Genomic DNA, 25380 nt, shown 5'->3' with positions numbered 1-25380 from the left:
ATGACAGTATTTTCTTCAGTTGGAAGTTTTTTGGCATTAGTTAAAAATGTAATTATTTTGTACAATACCTTAAAAATTAAAGTAAGACATTAAACCTGTTTGCCACTTGGCCGTTCCAAGTTATCCCGCCCATAGGGTTTAAAGGTCTAGATAACAAATTTTTGAAAGACAGCAAAAAATCACATTTCTACAATGATAAAGTATCTGGCAGTTTTACTGAACGTAGTCAGATAATTGTTTATTTGAAATGTGTTATTTGTTGTGATATAATTGGTTTGGGCTTCATAATATAATTTATAATTGCTCAAAGTCGAATTGGATTTCTGTGCCTCGCCCCCATTGTATATGGCATTCAAACAACACAACCTTATACACTTGTAGTATTAATTTTTTGATTCTCTAGTAATTGTTTAGAAAATATCTTACTTAGCAAAACAACGTTTTGCCGGGTCAGCTAGTATACACACACATATATATATATATATACATATATAATATATAAACTGGACAGCATCCCTTTTCATCTTAGTAATATTTTATCAACTTCTCTAGCAGTTTTCTTATTTTCAAACTTTCATCTCTTGTGGAGCGTTAATTTTCTCCAATTTGCTAAATGAAATACTTTTCTTGCAACAGAATTGACTACCTCAAGATGAGTTTTTCAAGTAGTACAGTGCAAAATTATTCCTACGGAACAGAAACAGCAAAAATAATGTAAAGCACAAGCGCTATATTCCACCTTAATTCCATAACCGTGCAGAATAAAGAAAATGCCAGAAGCTAATTATTTCGTTTCAGCTAGTAACTTGAAAGAACCTTCCTCGGTTTATATTAGCAGAATTCGTATACATAAAGAAAAACTTAATACATTAGATTTTTAGAGTGCAGTTTTCTAGAGAGCAATATCTATTTAAAATGAATAAGATTCTTTTTTGCCTTTTTAAAGTAAAGCGCGATTTCATAACATGGGAAAAAATTTAGTTCATTTTTGCATTTGTCTATTAATTTACAGACAATATAATTAATGAAAAATGTACTGTATTATATATAAATGTATTTTCTATATATTTTTTTAGTATGTTTTCATTCAGTACTGGATTTATATTCATTAACCAAAAAACACAATAATTATTATAAGAATTAATTTAAAAAAATGAAAAACAAACATCTCACGTTGCTTTTAATTATGAGCTTTTCAGTGTAAGCTAGATACTCATATAGAGATTCGGTGAAATTTTTATAATTTATGGTAATTTTATATATATTTTGTTAATTTGGAATCATAAAAAAAACATTTATATGACCATAGTAAAAAATAAGAACACAATGGCTTTAAATATTCTAGATTTAAGTCTTTTTTTAAGACTATGATTTAAAATTTTTTTAAGTCGGTCGACTTTGAGAGACCCAATTAGTGTATTGGAAAATTCGCGCATTTAATCAGAGTTGTAAAATAGTAAGATAGTTTTTTATTGAGAATTCGAATAAAAAATTAAACACAATAATTAATAATTTAACAAAATTAATAAAAATTAATCACAATAACCAACAAATTTAACAAAGCTTTGATATTTAGTTTTTAAAGCCTTGATAAATTTAGCTTAATTTCGACTTGACGTTAAGTTCTGGAATACTCTGTATATATTTATAAATTGTAATATTTGTTGATAGAATAGAACAGAAATTGATAGAAATTTAGGTACGATTTTACAAATAGAACTGCATACCATAATTGCCATTGGCAATATTTTATTTTTTCACTTTTTATTTTTATTACTACTGATGAAATGAAAAATAATAAAAAGCCCGCAAAAGACATTAAAGGGTAAAATTTAATTAATTCAGAACCAAAATAGAGTTTATATAGTTTGCTCATAAAAAGCTGCTTTTTAGTTTTAATGCTATTATTTATTCAAACACTTGTACAAACAACCATTTGTATTGGCTAGATATTGTTTCTACGACAAATATAGTTAACGATAAACTATAATAAATGACAATATTGATAATAAACTATATTATAATAATTAGTTTTAAACTATAATATAATAATCATGCATTACACTTCATATTACTCAGTTATTGAATATTACTATTGAATTTATTAGAATGGATTTAACCATTGGTAATAGCTTTCAAAATTGTAGAATTGAATAAAATGCAATTTGTCAAAAAAGTCTGAAATAAAAATATTTAATTCCTTTGAATAAATGTTCAAGATGAGTATTCTTTATTCAAGAGTATTCGTTTTCCTTCGCTATTAAGTCTTCAAATGTAATCCTACATAATATGCGTACCTACGTAGCTCATTCATTTTCATCAAAAATAAATTTTCCCACTTTCTTGAGGATAAAAATGTTGTGACAAATCCTTCGTTGTCACTTGTTCAAATGAGATGTTAATCCTGAGATTTGCATTCCAGAATTATATGTAAAGTGAATAATAATTCACCGAGTAAAAATCTATGTAAAACATCTGCTAAACGAATAAAAATTATATTCGTCTTAAGAATTTGCAGATTAATGGAATTTTGAGATTACAATCTTCTTATTTCAATTTATACCACATTTTTTCTGGAGTTTGTGAATTAATTCACGATATACATATAGACCAAATAGTTCATAGTATATATTTAAAAAAATATTGAAAATTTTATTATACGATTTAAAACAAAAAGAAAAATAATTTCAAAAGCAAAGTTATCAAAAATATAGTTTCTGTTTTGCACATTGGAGCTTGAACCTATTACAAACATTAGAACTGATTGTGAGTAAAATGTATTAGCAAAAATTAAAATATTTAAGTTTTTTTTATCAAGTATTTTATCATTTTAGAATCCTGGTTAAATGCGCAAATTTTTGATGGAGCTTTTCAACACACAGTATATTTTTTTGTAAGGAAAGCCCTATCAAACACCACCATTTTAATTTCATAGTTTAACAAAAAGCTTTAATCCTATAAAACTTGAGGCAACTATATCATTAGTTTTGACGGTGATTCGAGTTTAAATAACAAAAATAATGAAAATTAACAACAATAACCGCGAATAACCTTCTTAGGTTGCACTTAGAAAATCAAGATTTTCAAACTACATGAAATACATTTTTTTGTATTTTTTTGAATGATAGTTACAACTAATACTATCGCCCTGTTACAGCTTGACGAGTTCTGAAACACCCTGTATAAAAAGCGTTCACACTGAGCTCTATAAAACGTCATAATGTTTATAATATTTCATGTATATTATTGCATTGAATATAAATAGAATAGAGTGCATTGTAATGTTTTTGGGCTAATTATTAAAATATAATTATATAATTCTATATTTAACTGAACTAAACTTTCCGAAGGAACTTATGCCTTTGGCACAAAATTCGACTTGCAATTTTCAATTTTTATATTGTTTCGACATTTCTAGTCTTTCTGAATATTACTTCTCATCGATTAAGTCGATGATTTACAAGTATCCGGAAGGTCAACTTGCCTAAAACCAAGATGCCACTTAGTATAGTAAGTGATTTTTTTAACAACAATATTTGAAAGTAGAGGTCTAAAAATGTTTAACTATCTATTACCCTAATTCTTATGACGTTGCTATTAGGAGATAAACCACAATGTTTGAAAATTTAATATAACAGTATTTTTTTTCGTTGTTAGTGTTTTTGGTCGTGAGCAATGTTGTTTAGTTTACGAGATCTTAATATAATTTACAACTAAACCTTATTAAATTGTCTTATATTATGCATTGCTATTTTTAAGTTAGATTCAACAGTTTTTTTCGCATAAGTCCTTGCTTAAATCTCGTAGAGTAACAAGGACATCTGAACTCTTATCCTGGCAAATATGTAAACAATAAAAATTGTAAAAAAGGAGTGCGCATAAGGTTCACACGCGATTGAAGTAAAACTTATTTGTTACTGTACAAGATGGCATTTAAGTAAAAATAAATATATAATATAACAACTTTGAATGATGTTTATTAGTAATATGGTAGCACTCGTGATGCACACATTTATTAGCGTCAATCTTTATACACATTTATATAATGATATATTAAAAATTATATATTTTTAATAGCATTAAGAATATGTATAATATTTAAAAACAACAAAGTAATTAAAGTCATACTTCAAATATGACATGATCGGTTTGTCATTGTAATTAGCATTTAGAAATGAACCTTCATTAGAGAAATGAATTAATTGCTGATTAATAAATAATATAATATTCGTTCACACAGTGGATTATGTTAAACAACGCCTAAACAAATATTGTTTTTGCAACATTCATCATGTAATTGTATTTGAAGAACTTTATGTAATTAAAATTAACATACATTCATTGACCGCTTGTATTTTTTTTTACTTTTTCGCTGACGATATAATCTCATTCTTTGAACAGCTGTAATATCTGTCTCGTCTAAAAAATATTTTCCATTTTAATAATTTCAAAGATTTATAGAAACTACGAATAATATAGAAATGATTTCTAATCAATAAACTTACGTTTATTTCACGGAACAAATGTTTAATTTGTGTTATTATTTTCAAGGAACAGGATAAAATATTCTTCTGATTCAGGCATTTTTCATTAAATCAAGATTAGTACTACGATGTAACTTTGAAATGTTTATTTATCTATGCCAAATTCCTTGTTGGTATGCCGGTACACATACAACGACAGACCTCTTTTCACATACAGGACGAATTATCACAATCGACCCGTATAGGAATGATCACATCGAGAACCAATGACGAATCATTGGCCGTAACGCACTTCCGTTGCATTTGTACGGACTCACACCTTAGTCGCGCCTAAAGAAGTTTTACTTCAATAAAATAGGAAATAACTGAAAATTTTGCTGAACATAGGTTGATAGTTGTCTATTTGATACGTGATGTAGTTCAATGGGTTTAGAAATTGGACCTTTGTGCCCCTCACTATCCTACCTATATATTAGAAATTTGTTATATCTTTCAAATGCCATTTAAACCCAGTTCAACATAAATTTACCCAGTAACTATTATATTCGTAATATAGCAATCCTCTATGGATTCGTATATTATGAACTAAAACCGCATTTGATGTAAGTTATTCTAATTCGAATAAATCTATTTCCATGGCAGAGAAGAGCAAGTAGTTAGAAATTTTCATTCCGGCAAAGCACGTACGCGGGTACACATGTAACAGGCATGATTATCCATAACAGAGGGCAATACATTTTCAAAGTTAGAGCAAGCGCGCACAACATTCTCTCGAAATTACCTCAACAAGGCGGAGAGAACCTTAATTAAAATACTTGAAACTTGAGAAAACTTCAGTCGCTCCATCGTTAGTTGCCGGCTTCGTAAATTGCAATTCAGTGTAGTTGATATTATGTCTAATACGCTAAATACGAGACCGCCTTAGAACGCGCAACCCATTTTGTGTCTATTCAGCGGGTTGGAAGTTCAGCGTAGGGGAAAACCGAATTAATTGTATAAAGTATAATTTATATAAGTACTTAGTGAAGCAGTTTTTGAAGTAAAGTAATTATTTATTTGAAACACACAATTGTTTAATTAATAATGTGGTGTTATAATAAAATAATATAATATAATAATCAAGTTAAAAAAAAGAAAGAATACAAGTAAGCAACAGCCAATCCATTTGTACTTAATCAAAATTTAATAGGGATGATTGATAGAGATGATTATTATAGAGATGATCCTATTAATATTAGTAGATTAGTCTATAAATTGTAATTAAATGTTAACATTTCTTTTCGGAAAACTTATATTTTCATAAGGTCATAATTTTTAACTTCCCATAGAGTAAGTTATAGTAATCGCAATAAAATCGAAAATGTAAATTGTTACATATCTTTACGTTTCAAAGGTTTTTGAATATTTTGGCATACCTTAGAAAAAATGGATGTAGGTGTGTGTATATGTGTGTGTGTGCAGATACAAATATTCGTCCACGATTTCGAAAACACCGATCAACCGGTTTGAATAATTCAAAAAACATTCGATTCGCATTGATAAGCAGACGTGGTGATTAGTACTTGGCGCAGGCAGATCTAGCCGTTCCGAAGATACGGGGCAAAAAGTGCCAAGATTGGTAACTCAGTTTCTAAGAGAACGGAGCGTCCGCTTTTAATAATTCAAAAAACATTTTACTTGTATTGACAAGATGAAGAACTGATTAAAATTTTGGGAAGGCAGGTCCAGCAGTTATAAACTCTCAATAAAAATAAGTTAAAAAAATGTCATTTGGCGTTCAAAAATGTTTATTGGACATATGTACATCAAATTATAAGATATTTTATAGGGATTTTAATAAAGTGTTCACATTTTGTGTAAGTTGTTTTAGGTTCCATACAAAGAGTTTTAATTACGGTATAGAAAGATCCAGCAATTTGCCTTAAGGCACAATGCCATGCACTTCACTAGTTCATTAATTATTATTACTCGATAATATAGAGTAGTAACAAATTCGTAATAAATTTTCAACTTGAAACATCTATTCAAAACCGTTTTGCCTGTTAGGTGCACTTGATTTGAATACGGTACTTTACTTATGGACCGATTCTGCCGCATAACAGGCCAATGTTATGGCATGACCATGTTATGAACTACTAACTTTCTATACTAAATATTGAAAAAGCCATGTGATTGCTGTGCAGTCGGGCGTATTTCTCAGGTTGTCAGATAGTATACCTAACCTAGAAACCGCACAGATGTCAAAAAAACGATCTTAGATAACAGGATCTTTCCGACACATCTTCATAACATATGAGTGGCGTTGCAATTTATGTGTGAAACGCCTGAATGCACAACAAATACATGACATTTTGACAGTATTTTGTATGATTCAGTAGCATAAAATATGCAAGTTGGAGTGTAACATGGCCTTGCTATAACATTTTATGTTATGCGGCAGGATCAGTCCCTTAATTATTTATTATTTCATCACCATACATAACATAACATGAACATATATTTCAATGAATATTACACGAGCATTCAATATTAGATTTTGTGAAGAGTTAAACCTCCCACCGGCGGGAATTGTGTCTTACAGATGTAATAAATATTATAAATAACTAATATGCTATGTGCATATTAGCTAAATTGTGATAAAAAGCATGGTTTCACATTTTTTTGATAAAAGATATATCATTTTTTAATATAAAACATATTAAAAAAAGCAAATAGATTACATATAAATAGTCTTATAAAGAAAACTACATAATTATGTTGTTGTAAGGGTATTCCAATTTTCGTTATGGGTTGGTCAGGATATAGTTTGGCATGGAGTGTTTGCAATACCAAACTATTTTTTTTTGTAAATTGGCCAAGTGTCTGAATGCCAATGCTATCGTGATCCCTACATTCGAGATGAAAATTTTCAAAGCCTCTCCAGCGAGGTACGCAGGTAAACAGATAGAAAAGTAAAAATAAATAGATGTAGACAAAGTTCATAGAACCATAGAAGAAGTTCATAGACCAAACAAAATATAATTGGCTTAATCGATTATTCACACATGTGAGGAGGGCAACGCAATTTATCTACTTAATTTATTATTTTTTGCACAAATGCTCAATATTGCAAGTTGACTATTAATATGATCTTTTTATTTCTTTTGTTTAAATACTCTTATTTTTTGTCAGTCTATCAAATTAGAAAGACCATTTTGTGTTTTTTTGACAATTTACTCATTTATTTAATTATCCACATATCTTAATATATCTTATCATAGTCATAACTTATTTTTTACCCAAAATAAATAAATAATCTTAAATTCAATTTATTCATATATATTAAACGTACCGACAGTATATAGTCGTTAGTCTTTTTCATGAATGTATTTTGCTGAACAGTAGTGTCTTGTCAGTGGATCTCGCGATTTGTTTAGTACTCGTCGTAATGCCTTGTTCTGTATGGTCTGTATTCTTCAGAAGCTTCTGTTTGTTGTCGCATTGTACACAGGGGCAGCGTACAATAATATCGGCCATTACACTTCACTAAATTAAGCTAATTCATTATTTTGTTTTACAAATATATTATTATCTTTATTAGATTATATTATTCCAAAACAATGAATAATAAATTAATATTTTCATATAAAATAGCGATTATAAACATATTCGTTGATTTACAATAATAATAATAATAATAATAATAAACATCCGGAAATAATTGTTAGTTGAAAATTTACAGAAAAATTGATAATTGATATTTATAAAAAAAAATATTATGTTGATATTATTGACAAATTGACAAAAGCGTCATAATAAGTGGACGTTAAACATAAGTGGCGTTTTGTGACTCAAGTTTTTAGAAGGAAGCTAGTGAGGAACTTCTCGTACCAAAAAGATTTTTAATAACTTTGAAATTTTTTTTTAATTAATATTTTGGAAATTTTGAACTTTTTTTCAAAGCAATCGCGAAACAAAATGTAAAAAATCTCATCAGCTGTTTGTTTTGTCTATACAAATCAAATGTTTTCTCTCTTGCATTACCATTTTTGGCACTTTTTGCCACCTATCTTCGAAACGGCTGAACCTGCTTTTGACAAAATCTAATCGGCACGTCTCCTTATCAAATAGAATCGAATGTTTTTTGAATAATTCAAATTGATTGATTCGTGTGCAGAAAATGCAAATATATTTCGATCTTTGGAAATGACTCTGCATTTTCCGCAAGATTGGTTTTTAGGTAAACGTCACATAATTAAGGCACAGATTTATACCCAAAGTTGTCTCGGTCGCCCCGCTCCAATTTCCCCTAAAACCGAGCTAGTTGCTAGCAACTCAGCTTGGCTTCCCTAGAAGTTTATAATTGACTTTGCGGTTAGTTGTTCTCCGATATGAGAGTGTGGTTAGATGCAAATGCGGTACCCGCGGATAATGAGTAAAGTTAGCTAAATGCACTGGTACTAGTACTATGTCTGCCAACCGTATCCGTTTGTTGGTGATCGTGAGTACTGAGTACCAACGATTGCCTAAGTTCATAACGACGGTAATTTTGCTTAAGACTTTGTGCGCGATGCCATTAGAATTGATCTAGTTTTTTCTTTGTTTTGTATTCCTTGCATTTTATATGCGGTCTTCATAAAAAAGATATTAGCAAGGAGATGGAAATACTGCTTTTTATAATAAGTCTGCTGCTTCGTGTATAGTCGATTTTCGATTATTCTTATATTAGATTATATAAGTACTTCCAAATAGACCATTATGCACAATATGTAAGATATAGTCATATTAGAAAAAGAGAATTTTGCGTTGAAAACATAATTAGAATACCAATATAATTAAAAATATTGAATTTGTACTTTCTAATAGGCTTAAAATTATTCTAATTAATATTAATCCTCTATGGGCCTGCGTAACTTTCAGGTCACATTCCAAATTTTTCGACATTTTGTCAAATAATCGTAAATTTTGCATGAGATGACTAAAACGTTGTAAGGACAACTCACAATTTTTATAACCATTGCTAAGCTTTTTAACTAAAAAAAAAATCAAATACAGAAATGCAAATTTTATATGCCACTATGACTTGAAAGACGCATAATTCAATAATGTAAAAATGTTTGGATTTCATTACCTATTTATAGGTAATAATCAATTTTTGTTCAGGTATTTTTTTAAAATTTTTATTAAGTTGCAGCTTAATAAAAGGAAATGGCTTGTCAATGGAATAGCAAATAGAATTTCTAATATCAATTCTACAAGAAACAATTCAAATATAAAATAATAAACTTTTAATTGAAATTATAAAATATAAAGTTTAAAATAACGTAAAGTAAAAAAGGTTTCATAAAGGCATCAACTCAATTATTAGGAATAAAAATAAACAAGTAATGTTTGAAAATATGTGATATGTGTAACCTTCAATACTCTTCGAGTCCTTATATTACGATATTGTAAGTTTAGTTTTCATTCATAACTCAACTTGGATATTAGTTTTATATATCTTTAAACGAGTTTTATACATAAATACGTAATTTTTTTATTCTTTCATTAACAATCAAATTTTATGAATATAAACAAATAAAAATAAAAAAGTAACATATCTTTTGTTTTTCATTTGACGGTATTTAAGTAATTTGTGTGGTTTTGCTTTTGTGAAGACAGACTACAAATGTATGAATTTTTTTGACATAACAGTATTTTCATTTTAATAATAAAAGGTGGTTGTCTGTATTATTATCTAAAATATTATAGCATTTATGTATGAGTATTTATATATAATAAAATTTAAATACTGACCTCTTAAAACTGACTGAAACTAGAAACTGGTATTATTTAATATGCCTGCAATTTCTCTTCCATTTCGTAATAAACCTAAAAATATACAAAAATTAGTTATATTGCAGACTATTTTTTCCATGATCTTTAATTAATTTAAAACATTTGAAAATTAAATAACTGTTAAAATATATAGCATCAAGAGGTAACCAATGAATGCGGATTTAATATTTTCTCTACGGTGATATTTTCCACGTGAATAATACTGCTGTACGAGTCAGCAAGATGCTCGAATATTTAAATATACTATATACTAACATTTTAAAATTTTCTTACTATTATCAATAAAAATATATTTTAAACTTAAAAATTACACTTCTAAAATACTCTACAAGTATCTATGAGTACGTCTTACGCGCCGTCTATTTTTCGCATTTTTACTTATTTTTTATAATTAAACCACTTCTCATAGGCCTATACTATTTAATGGCGTTCGGTTTCACTAACAACTGTATCACCATGCAATATTTCATAAAAATCCCAGCATAGTAAACCTGAAGTTCTCCTTGTCGGTGATAAATCTTGAGACGAAAGTCGTCACGTCGAAACGTCTATCAGCGACTCTAGTACACAGAGGTGGTCAAGCGAAAGAGTTAATATAAAATTATATTTATATGTATACCAATTAACAGACAACTTTTTTCCTAATATCTGCACCTACTCCATATGATAAATTAGCAAATTTTTGGTAGTATCTAAAATGTCTAAATCAAATGCGAGTCTAGTGATTAGACGTCCGTGTATGATGGTATCCAGTTTAGCTGTAACGCATCCGAAAACAAATAACTTAATACATATATTATTATGTCGTTTACAAGTATTGACCGTGCATATTTCACATAACATCATCGAGACAGCAAGGTTACAAAGCAGCCACCGCACGTCTGTCAAATTGAAGTGGTCCTCTGAATCATATCGCACAATCCCATTCGACTCCACTCCGTGACATCGAAACACATTCGTGGCGCTCGTACGCAAATTTATAACAATGCCTGGTGGCAGCGAGATCTATCTGTCGCAAAATGTAACGCACGCATATAATACTATACTTAGGTAATGCGTTTCGGGTAGGGCCAACGCGTCTGGTGATAAATCGAAAACTATCCAGCCGGAGATGTGTTCTTAGATATCCGCGTAAAGCCCGCTCCTATGTATCGTATATCATACACACGGCCGCGGAGGGCTCAAGGAAATAGGAAAGTTCGGGACGATCGACCGTCCACCGGCCGGGAGATGAACCAGAGAGGAGGAAATTAGAAATTAGTTAGGTAAAAGAGTTATCCCTGTAATCTCACCTTCAGATATAGGCATTTGAAAATTATATATGACCTATTCGTTTAACTCTTTACGAACAGGACGGTTCGAAGTGAAATGAGAACCATTTAACATTTCCATCGCATATTCCTGGCATACTAACTCAAATTTTAGCACTCCAATTCAATTTCTGGTCATTTATAATATATTTATGTACATAGATTTTTCACATGATATATAAAATGTTTATATGTTTATAAACTATACATTTTTGTTTATTGATATTTAGTTCCTAAGCCATCGGCATCCATTCTGGTGAAACACATATCGACTGCCTTCGCCAAACGCAAATACGGCTTCCGAGCTCAAAGGGTAAGGGTTAATACATTATTGTTAAATCATGTACCTACATTTATTCATACCTAAGTCAAAAGCTATTAATTAAAATTACAATGCATATTATAAACTGCATAGTTGCCGGTCAGCTATTCGGAAAATCGATTGAATAATAAAACAATAGACTAACAGTGGAAAGAGAAATATTTGGAAGACTAACGTTGTTTGAGTTGTTTAAAGTAGCTCTCTGTATCGTATTTTTTAAGTAAAACTTTTTTAGGCGCGACTGAGGTGTAAATCCGTACAAATGCAACGGAAGTACGTTATGGCAGATAAGATAAGATAAGAGTCGAATGCCAATGATTCGTCATTCGCTCTCGATAATATCATTTCTATACGGGTCGATTGTGATTAGTCGTCGTGTATGTGAAAAGAGATCTGTCGTTGTATGCGTACCAGCATCAACGTTGTATGCGTACCGATACCAACAAGGAAATCGGCATAGATTAATAAACATTTTAAAGTCACATTGTAGTACAAATCTTGATTTAATGAAAAATGCTTGAATCAGAAGAATATTTCACCATGTTTCTTGAAAATAATTAAACAAATTTTAATTTATTATAAACAAAATTTATTGATTAGAAATTATTTCTATATTATTCGTATTTTCTAAAAATCTTTGATGTTATTAAAATGGAAAATATTTTTTAGGCAAGAAGATATTACAGCTGTTCAAAGAACGAGATTATATCGTCAAAAAAAGTAAAAACATATACAAGCAGTCAATGAATGTATGTCAATTTTAATTACATGAAGTTTTTCATATCCAATTACATGGTGAGTGAAGTTGCAAAAACAATATTTGTTTAGGCGTAATAATTTATAATTTTTTATTATATAAATGTGTATAATGGTTGACACTAATAATGTGTGCAACACGAGTGTTACGATATTAACAATAAACATAATTCAAAATTGTTATATGATGTATTTATTTTTACTTAACTTAACCTTGTACAGTAGCAAATAAGTTTTACTTCAATCGCGTGTGATCCTTACGCGCACTCTTTTTTTAACTTTTCGTAGGGTAAGTTATAGTAATGTCCAAAAATCGAAATTATTTTCTTTGTATATCTTTACATCTGAGAAGTTTCTGAACATTTTGGCATTTTTTAGAAAATATGAATGTGATGTGTACACATTCGTACGTACGAGAAGTTACATCAATTTGTCTAATTTTAAGGCTCGATTGTGATGTCATGCACCACAAGTAGTATCTTTTAATGCTGATTCTTGTGAATGTATCTTATTTTCTTCTTTATTCAATGTGAATTCTGAAACTCAGTTAAAATATAATAATTTAGAAAAGATATTGCTAATTAAAATGAGAGAAGTATCGCAGGCTATAGGGACCAAATACTAAAACTAAACGGTTTACCTTATATAAAAATACATTAAAAATTTAGAATACAAAAATTTTGTTCTTACTTTAAATTTACAAAGCAATCTTGAAGTCCTGTTGAAGATGTATGAATATTCAAACATTGATGTTAAATATCTATCATTTATATAAATATTGATAAATATAATTTATCAAAGAATAATACGTATGTGTATTAATACCCTATAATAAAACTGGTAAAAATTGAACATTTACATACACGTAAAATATTTTTAAAATCGTGTACTTGACTATAATAACATTTTATGATGTTGGAAGATATAATTCGTAGTTATCAAAAACTGACGATAAATTTGTGAAAATAGATGAGTGCTAAATAAAATGAATTGAATATCTCGTTTTGATTAGTGATTAAAATTGATTAACAAAAGTTACAATTTACAAATTAAAAGTTACAAATAAGAACATTTGATTAGCTTGATTTACATGAATAGAAAAATTTATTCATTAGTAATTTTTTTGAAACAAAATTTTTTTAAATATATCACAAGGGAAAAATATACATATGAAATTTGAAATAAACAATATTCTTACATATAATAGATTTGATTATTGTTGAATTAAATAGAGTATCCAAATGTTTATAAAGCAATATAATTAAACTCATTTTACTAAAGATTTGATTATTGTTTGAACTAAATTAAGTATCCAAATATTTTATTTAAACTCATTTTATAAAAGTGGTTAATTTATTTTTAAATCAAAACAAGATATCTTTTTCCTCCTCTGCAATATCCTCCATGATCTATATACACAAGTGGACGTTTAAGTTTAGTTTTTCGCGTTTTTGATAGAACCCCTTTTGTATCTGTTTCTGTGAATATTTCATCTGTGATTGGTTTTCTGTATAAAAGATTATAGGTGATTTATTATGATACAACTATGAGTTCGGTGGGGGTTCAATTCTTATATTTATGAAAAAGGGATCGAAATGCGCTTTCTATTCTAGTAATCTATCCAAATTGTTATGAATTAACATTATATATATATATATATATATATATATATATATATATATGTGTGTATTAAGAATGTCTATAATATCGATTGATCATTTTCTTTATGTTTGTGGGTCATCAAAAAATGTGCATAAAATTTCAATAAAAGTAATGACTTAAACAAATGATTTAAATAAATAATTTAAATAAAATGTTCAAATTTGCAAAATCATTTTATTAAATTATATTACCATATCTACCTACTTATAAAAAAAAGAATACGGTATTCGTAGATATTGCCGAGTTAGCTATGTTATCGATTGTCCATTCATCATATGGCCAAGCGCCTGGAAAATTATGATTAAAAATGTGAAGTGAATAAATGTACGAAGAAAAGCCGGAAGGAAAACTGAAGTTGTTATGAAAATCCAATAACACATTTGGTTTACCAGTAATTGCTGGCCGTGGATAAATAGATATTTATTGTAACCGGATAGTTATCAGTATCAGTCATTAATTATTCAACTTTAATCATTTTTGTGGTGTAATTTTATATTCATATTTTTGTTCTGCAGATTGTTATTTTATGAAATTACATATATTTTCGCACTTATACTATTAAGTTCTAATAAATATTTCTATTATCGACGTACCAATTATTCAATTTAAAGTGCTTTTGTGGCATCGTGTAATAAATGGTTCTTAAATAATATTTTGTTTTGTTTTGATATAAGGCAGAGCGCGGCTTGAAGGTCCGCGGGTAAAAAGGTCCACTACTGATATCTCGAAAACAAGTAAATTTAAATAAAATTAACAACAATATTTGAAAGTACATGGAAGAAATATATAACCAGCCATTACCTTGATTTTTACGACGTCACTATTTTTAAAAAAACATTACAAAAGTTCTCGTTGTTCGTTTTTTTTGGTTGTGAGCACTGTTGTTTAGTTTACGAGAGCTTAATATAATTGTTATGTATACGTTATTTAATTGTTTTATACGATGTATTATGAATTTGAAGTTCGATTCGAAAGTTTTTTTATATAACCTCTATAAAAGTTTATACGTGGGTGAAATAAGAAGAAGACCAACTGGACCCTTAAACTCTTAAAGGTGTAAAAAACAAGAAATAGCAAATAAAAGTGTACAATAAGTTAAAAAAAAATACTATAGATAAAGTAAATAAATAGTTATTCCAACTCTGCTGATGAATATTTCTGACGATACACCAGATCAAATTTATATACATAATATCTCTGTAAAATTATGCCCTTAGAATTGATATTTTTCATTGGTTGAATAATGTAGCTATTATTTTGTAAAATCCATTTGAATTAAAAATAATATATTGGACCTTTTTTCTCACAGGCAAAGTAAAATAAGACGGCCAAGTGACAAATTTAGAAAAAACAGCCAAAAAATACATTTTTGAAAATAAAATTTAATGGTAGTTTTACTGAATATAGTTAGATAGTTATTTGTTTGATACGTGTTATTTGTTGTGATATAATTGGTTTGGGACTCGCTACATATTTGCTCAAAGTCAAATCAGACTCTTGTGTCACACACTACTCTATGTACATTTTCTACAATTTTGTTAGTATCGATATCAATTATATTAATGATGAAAAATTAGTCGATTAATTAATTAATTAAATTGAATATTATTTTAAATAGCACTATTTTATTATTTCTTTATTAGTAATAATAAACTACATTAACACATTGCACCCCCACAAAAACAATTGCATAATACAAAAAAAAAGTAATAATTAGTACTGTTGGTACTAATTATATTCCAATTTAATTAAAATTGAGTACTGAAAATTGTTATGAGTGATCTTTATAATTAAATGAAATAAAATTATATCAAAATGACACTAATAAATTTAAGCGCAGGTTCTCAGAGTTCTGTGTGCTATTATTTTAATTATATAATTTGCACTTAATTAAATCCACAAGATAAAAGTATACCAATTGTGTGCAAATAGTAAGTTTTCACAGTTTAATTCAGTGCATAGCCCTACCCTATATGAAACTTGTATTTGTTATTTGTATATATTATTAATTTATATAAGTATAATTTGAATTTTTTATTCATAATTAACATAGATAGTATTATCAGAATTCCTTTTTTTTCAAACTTATGATGGACAAATTAGAAATTAAAAAAAAATTCACGGCATAACATTCATGATCATTCACTATATAAAAATGACTTACTTTATTAAAATATATAATTACATAATTTACAAATTAAAAAAAGAAATAAATTAATTAATAATAAGCTAGCACAAAATATAATAGGAATTAAAATTTTTATAATATTACATGATCCTCGTCAAACATTTTCCCCAGCATATGTGAGCCCAGCGGGCAGCTTCGGGCATGTATCGATTCCTTCATACTCATTCTTCATAACCCCCGAGCGTCCGGAGAATTATTATTCCGGCCGAGAATTTATCCGGGTAAGAGCGGCGAATAAGAAAAGCTGTGTGTGTATGAATCCGCGGTGTCTCGCGGGTAGTGGTCAGAGGCGCCCCCAACCCTCTCATACCCCAATGGGGGGACATTACAGGACAAAATGGCCGACACCCAAACAAGCGGACGTCTGGCGTGTAAACAAACACGGTTTCATCCCGAAGATTGCAAAGACGACGCGCTCTGTTCTAGGGGATGAATTATATACGATATGCATAGGAGGATCGTGTATAGTTTGAATGTTTGCTCTACCATAACATGGAGCAAAGATTATACCCGGAATATTCATCCATATATATATATATATATATATATATATATATATATATATATATTTGATTTTAGCAAAATAATTTTCAATTTTTATCACAACAAAATCAGGAAAAGTTAAAAAAAAAATTATGAAAATACAAATTCAAAATCAATAGTCAATTTCCAAAACCTCCGACATTGGCCAGAAAAAATTTGTATTTATAAAGTCAATTTTACCCCTACAATTTTACTTCATGCCAATTTAATAAAACTACTGTATAATAAAGAAATACTACATATTTGAGAAAAAAAATATAAATTATTCTAATATCATAAACTAATCTAATAATATAAACCATCAAAATTATTATTAATTGCTAATAATATTGTATAATGCGTAGAGTAATAAATATAATTATTTAACATATAATATTATTTTGATTAGGATTAATTACGTGCTCTACGTTGTAGTATTTGAAATATTGATTTTAACTTTTTTTAATCGTGAATGAAAATATTAATGATCACAATTATAACAACATGAAACATATATATATATATATATAATATATATATATATATATATATATATATAATTCATACTATCAAACAAAAAACAAAATACATATTTTATAATTTTTTACAATTTATTCCATTTAATTATGTAAGTATAAAGGATATTATATACACAATTTGATATAAATTTTAATCTACAAGTGTGCGCAGGTGTTAAATAGGTATACATCGTTCGACACGATCAGAGTCTGAAATAATGTTATTAATAACTATCATTTAATTAAATATTTGATTTTATTTTTTTAAACTAAGGATACTTTTTATTCTCAGAAAATATGTAATCAATATTGTCATTCGACGCCTTTTGCAGGAACTTTAAATCATTGAAACTAAAAATTTTTAATGAAACACCCACTAAAAATCTAATTGTAGATATATAGTATATATATATATACAATTATATATATATATTAGGGTGGTCCTTAAAATGGTCATTATCGAATTTCCTTGCTCCCAGGGGCTCAAGTGTTTCCAAATTGGTAAACAATTCTCTGAAAGTTTTAGCTGCTAATATTAACGTTTAGATAGAGCGCAATTCAATCAAAGTTTTGTATGGAAATAGCATGAAAAAATCTTCAAAAGTTTTAAGAATGTTTTTTAGATGTAATTTAGCGAACAAATGAATGAATAAAACTCATTCATTTGTCGCTAAGTTATGCCTAAAACATTTTTTTTAAATTTTCAAAATTTTTTGCATGCTCTTTCCATACGAAGTTTGATTGAATTGCGCTCAAAGCCTTAATATTAAGAGCTAAAACTTTCAGAGAACAGCTTTTTATCAATTTGGAACCATTTGAACCCTCGGGAGCAAAGAAATTCGAAAATGACCATTTTAAGGACCACCCTAATATATATATATATATATATATATATATATATATATATGAGAGAAAACATTTGAAATGATTAGTAGCTCATTCGTAAAGAAAAAAGAATTAAAAAAAACAATCTTTTTTATTTATATGTTTTGACACTTGATGGTGTCATCATACTGCAAATGAACCTAGACAAAAAACAAATTATTAAATCACTAAAATTGATTTTCAAAATTTGTTTTTAAAGCTTCAATAAGCAAAACAGCACATAATCAAATTAAATCAAAAACTGAAGGAGAAGACTTAATGCATCTTATCAATTCTCAATCGACAACGAAGTGGTAGAATATATAGTCATTTATTACCAGTATCATGAAAATATAAATTACTATTTCGAAATCAAATATTTAATCACAATTTTAAATTTGCCTACTCATAAAGAATTCTTCAATATAAAGTACACTTAAAAAGAATCGAGAAAAAAATCTTAATTCTATGCAAAGTCGATTTTATAATGCGGCATCTACTATTTCAATATGAAACAAATCTATTATGCAAGGAACGTTATAAAGCTTATGAGCATAATACAGTAATAGCATAAGACCATGAATCTAATTATTCGAGGCTACTATAGAAAATGTTATAACGAGACTTATATATACACCCTCTTAGAACGACCAATAACGTTGGAGCTTTAATTAAAACTTCCCCTAGACGCGTGTTTTCTTCTATTTTCCTATTACACATCTTACATGGGAGTATATATGTAACAGACACACTAACTTATATATATATATATATATATATATATATATCGTTTAGGGGTGAGTAATAGTTTTTCCTAAAGGTATTTGTTTTTCTCGCAAAGTTTCACGACCAATCAAATCCTGGCTTCTAATTAAAACTAGACTCCGCCCTTGGCCAATCGCGTGCCTTGATTGCGTAATTATTGCGCAATCAATGGAGGGTGGGAGCAGAGACGTGCGGGTGAAACAACCCCATCGCTTCTGGGACCAATCAACGGACTAGTGGATAACTATAATAGAGCAGATATAGTGCGCACTAATGACTATATCTGTAATTGAGTTTTCTTAGAAGGAGGATCGTTTAGCCAAGTACCTGGCAGTGCTGCGCAGCTCTAAGGGTGGAAACGGGGTGCGGTAGAACGTGTTTGGGACGGTATTCGAGTTGTAATGATATTTGATTTGTAATTATATACTTAAATTGAGTACATTTCAAAACTTATATTGATCCAGTTATATGGTAAATTATAAGTTGTATATTGACGATATAAATATAGAATTCCGGTTTAAAAATTTATTTTTTTTAAAAAAAAACAAACACTCCCACACACACATACATCCATTTTTCTTGAAGTATGCCAAAATGTTCAAAAACCCCTAAAACGTAAATATAAAAATTTTCATTTTCGATTTTGTGCGATTACTATAATTTGCCCTACGGGAAGTTAAAAAATAATAGCATGTCACACCAACATATTCTATTTACTATACAAGCGTAATTTTTTTTCATAATACTTATCTCAATACACAAATTTTATAATTAAATATTTTGGAAATACATAATTATTAATAATAGCTAATTGTAGCAAATTGATATCAATATAGACTAAGTGTGCTTTGATTTTTTTGCATAAAACAAGAGAGTGTAATTAAAATATTGATGTCTAATGAAATTATTATTGATGTGCTAAATTTTAATTTTTAAAAATCAAATTTAAACCCGCCTAATTAGCGAAACCAAATTACAGTAAAAATATTAATGAATTTATTTAGTTAGTTATTAATATAATTAATATTAATATATAATATATTAATATATAATTATAAAAATAATATTTATGGGAAAAGTCCTTCACTAGTTATTAATAATACCTTATTATTAAAATTAGCTATTTATGAAACCATAAATAATAAAAAATTAAAAACACTGCATAGCGCGAATACAAGGATTATACAATAAAATGTTTGGGTAAAAATGATGAATCTTAGAATCCTCTTAATAACTTACTTTTAAAACATGCCTAGAAATAGAAACAGCTTGAACTGATTTCATAACAATTAATTTGTGAAATATGCGAATTTTATAAAATATATTAAATAGAATAATTCAATATATATTTAAAAAAAATGAACTTCTTACGTATACCCTAACCTGAATAAATAAAAACGTTTTAGAATCAGTCTGTTTAAATATCTAAAATTTAGATTAATTATCTATTTATTATATATTTCTTCTATTAGTATATAGATGAATACTTAATAATTTGTTAAAATGAATAAATAATTTCCTGTTAACCATTTTGTTTATCCTTAATTGCTCGATTTTTTAGCAACTTTACTAGTAGCAGATAAATATCAACAAAACTTTAACTTCAAATTTGAAATTGTTTAATAATAGATTAACCTTTTTGTTTACCTTACCTTTTGTATTACCTTAAATTATTATAGATTTTGAAGCTTGAGTGAATCGAACTGCTTGAAACCATTGGATATTAGTTCATCTACTTCAAGGTATTGATTAACATTAAATTTATTAATTAATTAAGGTATTTGAATTCATTCAGATATATTTTTTTAGATTATATATATATTCTTATAATCCATTATCAATATTATAAATTCATTAATGGTATTCTAGGTCGTTGACTTTTGGAGTTTCGAAAAGTATTGATTTGCAAGTGAAAGATTAATTGATTTATTTAGAAGCAGGAAAAATTCTCCATAAAAGTATTCTATTCAAACATTATATTGAAGTACTATTTTATTTAGGTGTCATTTCTTTGTTCAACATAACCGAATGTTAAATTGAAGTACTGACTTGTACTTGTAAGTTGTGTTTTTTTTGTACTTATAAGAACTTAATGTCAATTTTGATTTTACAAAATATTGAATAAACTTTTTTTTAAAAAAAACTCACTTTCAATAGTATTAATGAATATGCGAGATGTAATTATTAAAAATGAACTGCCATAAAAAACTGCAGCATTAACTTTTAAAATAATTATTAATATGTCATCTATTGTAAAAATTTGAAACTATGTCAATCTCAATCTCAGTAATCGCTAATCAATGATTTTATATTTTTTGAATGTTTCTAAAGTTTTACTTTGTTGTTCTTTTCGGATAGTTGTAAAAAGTATGTCTAAAAAAATGACATGCACTTTTATAAAGAGACTGTATAGTTAGCAACAACGACAACAATCATTTTTATAATTAGTGGCAGACAAACAATCATTTATCTACAATAATAATCTGAAATTTATTACGCATATATATGTATGTACAACATACTAATAAACGCCGATAGAGCAAATGAATAATTTAAGTAGGCTAAATAAAATATGCTAATAAACTACCAACAAACTTGCTTTATAATGCCATAAAATAATATAACTAGGAAAACAATAAAAGTAAAATGGTCTACCTACCACGCGAAAGTTAAATAGGCTAAACAAGTAAATATGATACAAAATTTGGGTGCATAAATTTAAAGTGTAAATTATTTTGTATTATAATAAAACACGTATTATTTCTAAAGGCTACATAAAAATTTATCAGGATTAGAATTCATATAGTTCTCATAGTAAGTAGACAAAATGCTCAATAGTTTATGAAAATGTATGCATAATATTCTAAACAAAAAATGTTTTTTTAGGGTTTCACGACATTAAAACTAAAGATGTTTCAGTATCACATAAATGAAAGATAAACTGAAGTTTTTAAATAATTCATGTAAATAAATTTAAATTTTTGAACTAAATCTATTATTATCGATATTAAAGCTTGAATGCAGCAAATTTCTTGAAGCTATTAAATAGTATTTTATTGATTTGTTAAGGAATTTATATTAAGTATCTTTTAAACTTAAATTAAATTTTGATCCTCACATATCTACGATTTTTCTGATTATATTTTACAAGTATTATCATTCTGTTTCATTCAGTTTACGAGAAAAAGCAGATCGTTGTTAAGAAAATAAAAATATACGGACGTTGATTACCTTCCAACTCTACTCGCTAAGTTTCATTTTATAAAGCAACTGTTCTAGAAAGTTTTATGTTTTAAATAATTCAGCTCATTTGGTATATATTACACTCAAAGTTGTTGTGAGAAAAAAACTGTAGATGGCACTAGACAAATTCATAACACCTCTCCTTTGACTGGGAAGTAAGTATATTGGATTATACATTGCGATACTTTGAAACTTCATAATGTTAGCGAGAATATAAATTTCTTCAGTAAATTTTAACAAGAGAATGTTTTGGAAGATTATTCTACAATAAATCAACCCAGAGTTGAAAATTATTAATTCATGATTAAATCTATAATTAGTTTGTTTTATTTAAGTCAATTATGTATATTATATATTTATATATATGTATCATAATCAATTTATTATGATTATTAAAAACATATAAATTTTTGAATGAATATTTCTACGTTAAAAAATCACAAACAGTTAATAAAAACTAGTGGAGCGCATGGATCACGCCTTAAGGCAAATTGCAGGAACTTCCAGTACCAAAAATTATTTTTTTTTAAAAAGATTAACATCTTTGAAAAAAATTTATTTTGAAATAATTATATTTTTGAGAAACTATAAAATTTTGACAAAAATTTACTTTTTTTAAAAAAAAAGACTTTTTTAAAAAAAATGTTTTCTTTATTTTGAAATATTTTGGAAATTTTTACCTTTTTTTGAAAGCAATCGTACTGCTTTAACCGCAAAGGGACGAATTATCGAAGCGCGTAAGCGCCGCGTCACCGTCTAACTAATCAACAATGGTACGGAACCCATAGGAATGTAAATAAAATTTATACTTATTGTTAAAATCTCTATAAAATATCTGATAATTTGATGTGCATATGTCTAATGATTAATTTTGACCGCCAAATGGCACTAGTTCTTCATATTGTCAATACAATTAAAATGATTTTTGAATTATTAAAATCGGACGCTCCGTTCTCTTAAAAACTGAGTTACCGTTTGTGGAACTTTTTTTGCCCCGTATCTATAAAATCTAAATATTTGCCCCATATCTAAATCTATAATATAGAATGTAAAAAAATATTAGATAAAAACTTTTAATTATTATTTAAATGAAAGCTATTAAATACTAAGATAAATTGGTACAAAATGATAAGTATTATTAATATATAAATATATTGCCTGAACAAAAATCATTACTATATTTTACTTACAATAGTGTTATCTGATGATATTTATTAAATTTTATTGTAATGAGCAGCATTGCCCTCGAAAACATTTTTTATTGATGGTAATTGAGATCAATAATAATCTGAAGTGAAAATATGATAGAACTACTGCTTGATAACAAGCAGAAGTGGGTATCAAACCCAAAACGAGTGGTTTTCAAATAACAGTTTTTACCACCAAGTCAGGGCCATCTCAAATAATTTATAAATTTATTAAAATATTTTTTAGACAAACGACGTGCATCAAAATTTTTATTTTGCACTGCATGAATTTAATATTTTAGACTTTTATTGGAATGAAATAAACTTTTACTAATAAGCCAATGTACCAGGCACTGAAAAAGCATCCACTCTGAAGCCACAAATAGATATAAACTATATCAATAAGTATTAAAATAAATGATACACAAGCTCATTCACACGAGAACAAAAGCCGTCTCCAAGATCACCCTAACCCACTATACAGAGAACTTAGCCATAATACTATCTGGACCAAACTTAGAAGGAAGTTGATTAATCCCTGTCAATCTCAAAATCATTGATAATAATAAGATAATTTTCAATATTTAAAACTTATTTTTACTCTTTAAATTTTACATGTTTCACTTTTAGGATTGGGGTAAAAATTAAAGGTAATAAAACAAAATACATTCAGGGCAGTTGCCAATTGATGGAATAAAATAATCATACAAAAGCTCTAAAGGGTCTAGAATTGAGAAAAAAGTTTTTTTCGCATATTTCAAAATGTTCAATCCTTAACAGATATAGTTGTTCGACCACACCAATCATACTCTGTTTCCTTTCTTGTGAAAATTTAATCGCGTTTTTCACGAAACTGTCTTTTTGATAGGATAAACAGGTTTTCTAAATTTCTGCTGAACCGATTTAATCGAAATTTTTACATAGTCTTTTTATATGCTTTCCATCAGCATAAGCTATAGTCATTTCCAAATTCCAATTTTTACTATTTAAAAAAAAAATCAGAATATCAAAAAAAGTGTGAAAAATATATTTTCTTTCAAGCAGTCGTTATTTTGTGAAAAAACATTTTTTTAACTTGACCGTACATTATTGATTATTCTAGATTTACAACATACTTTTTTTTTTCTTCGGAATCTTGAAAGCCTAAAATCATGGGTATGATCAAGTGTCAATTGTTTGAGAGCTTTCACTTCATCACTCCTAAAACTAAAACTTTAACTATTTGTAATTTTTAATCTACCAAAATTTTAATCTACTCAAAACATTAATTAATAAATATTAACAAAAAAATGTAAAAATATTCGCTATATTATTCGCTCTTTCACAAAATGCATGAAATTCATGTCTATAGCCACAACCTCTTTTAAAACGACCACATGCCGTTAAAATTTCGATTGTAATTCAAAACTTTAGTTCTCATAAATTATGTCATCACTATATTAAACACGAACCAGAGACATTGTGTTGACCATCTTAAAAATATTTAATATATTCACCTACCCTCTTGCTCCATAAATTATTGTCCCTGTTGAAAATCACCGGCCGTCCTCGCAAACCCCGTATCCCATATAAAACGCGCAGTGAACTGTGTAAACCTATAAACGTTCGGACAATAAAAACAAGAAAACATGGTATAAATGAATTCATTGTTATACAAAAGTGTATCTAACAATAAATAATTGTAATTTTTCCGATCTCGATAACCAGGTAGATAACAGATCTAGATAAGGCGTTTATTTGTT

At 27.8% G+C, this 25380-nt stretch overlaps 1 long non-coding RNA gene across 1 annotated transcript in view; it reads right to left on the bottom strand.

Moving 5' to 3' along the window:
- Positions 1-25380, bottom strand: part of LOC113387619 — a 240613-nt gene that overhangs the window by 12891 nt on the left and 202342 nt on the right. The window contains exon 4 of the long non-coding RNA XR_003368149.1: positions 10260-10334. This is a non-coding gene — a long non-coding RNA (uncharacterized LOC113387619). The remainder of the gene's footprint in view (positions 1-10259; positions 10335-25380) is intronic.

This window comes from Ctenocephalides felis, unplaced genomic scaffold (assembly GCF_003426905.1).
Source record: "Ctenocephalides felis isolate EL2017-DRISC unplaced genomic scaffold, ASM342690v1 CF-g0.4_SCAFFOLD_03572, whole genome shotgun sequence".
Taxonomy (NCBI): Eukaryota; Metazoa; Arthropoda; class Insecta; order Siphonaptera; family Pulicidae; genus Ctenocephalides; species Ctenocephalides felis.
The sequence above is the reverse complement of the archived record's forward strand: the minus strand, read 5'-3'. Positions and strand labels throughout refer to the sequence as shown.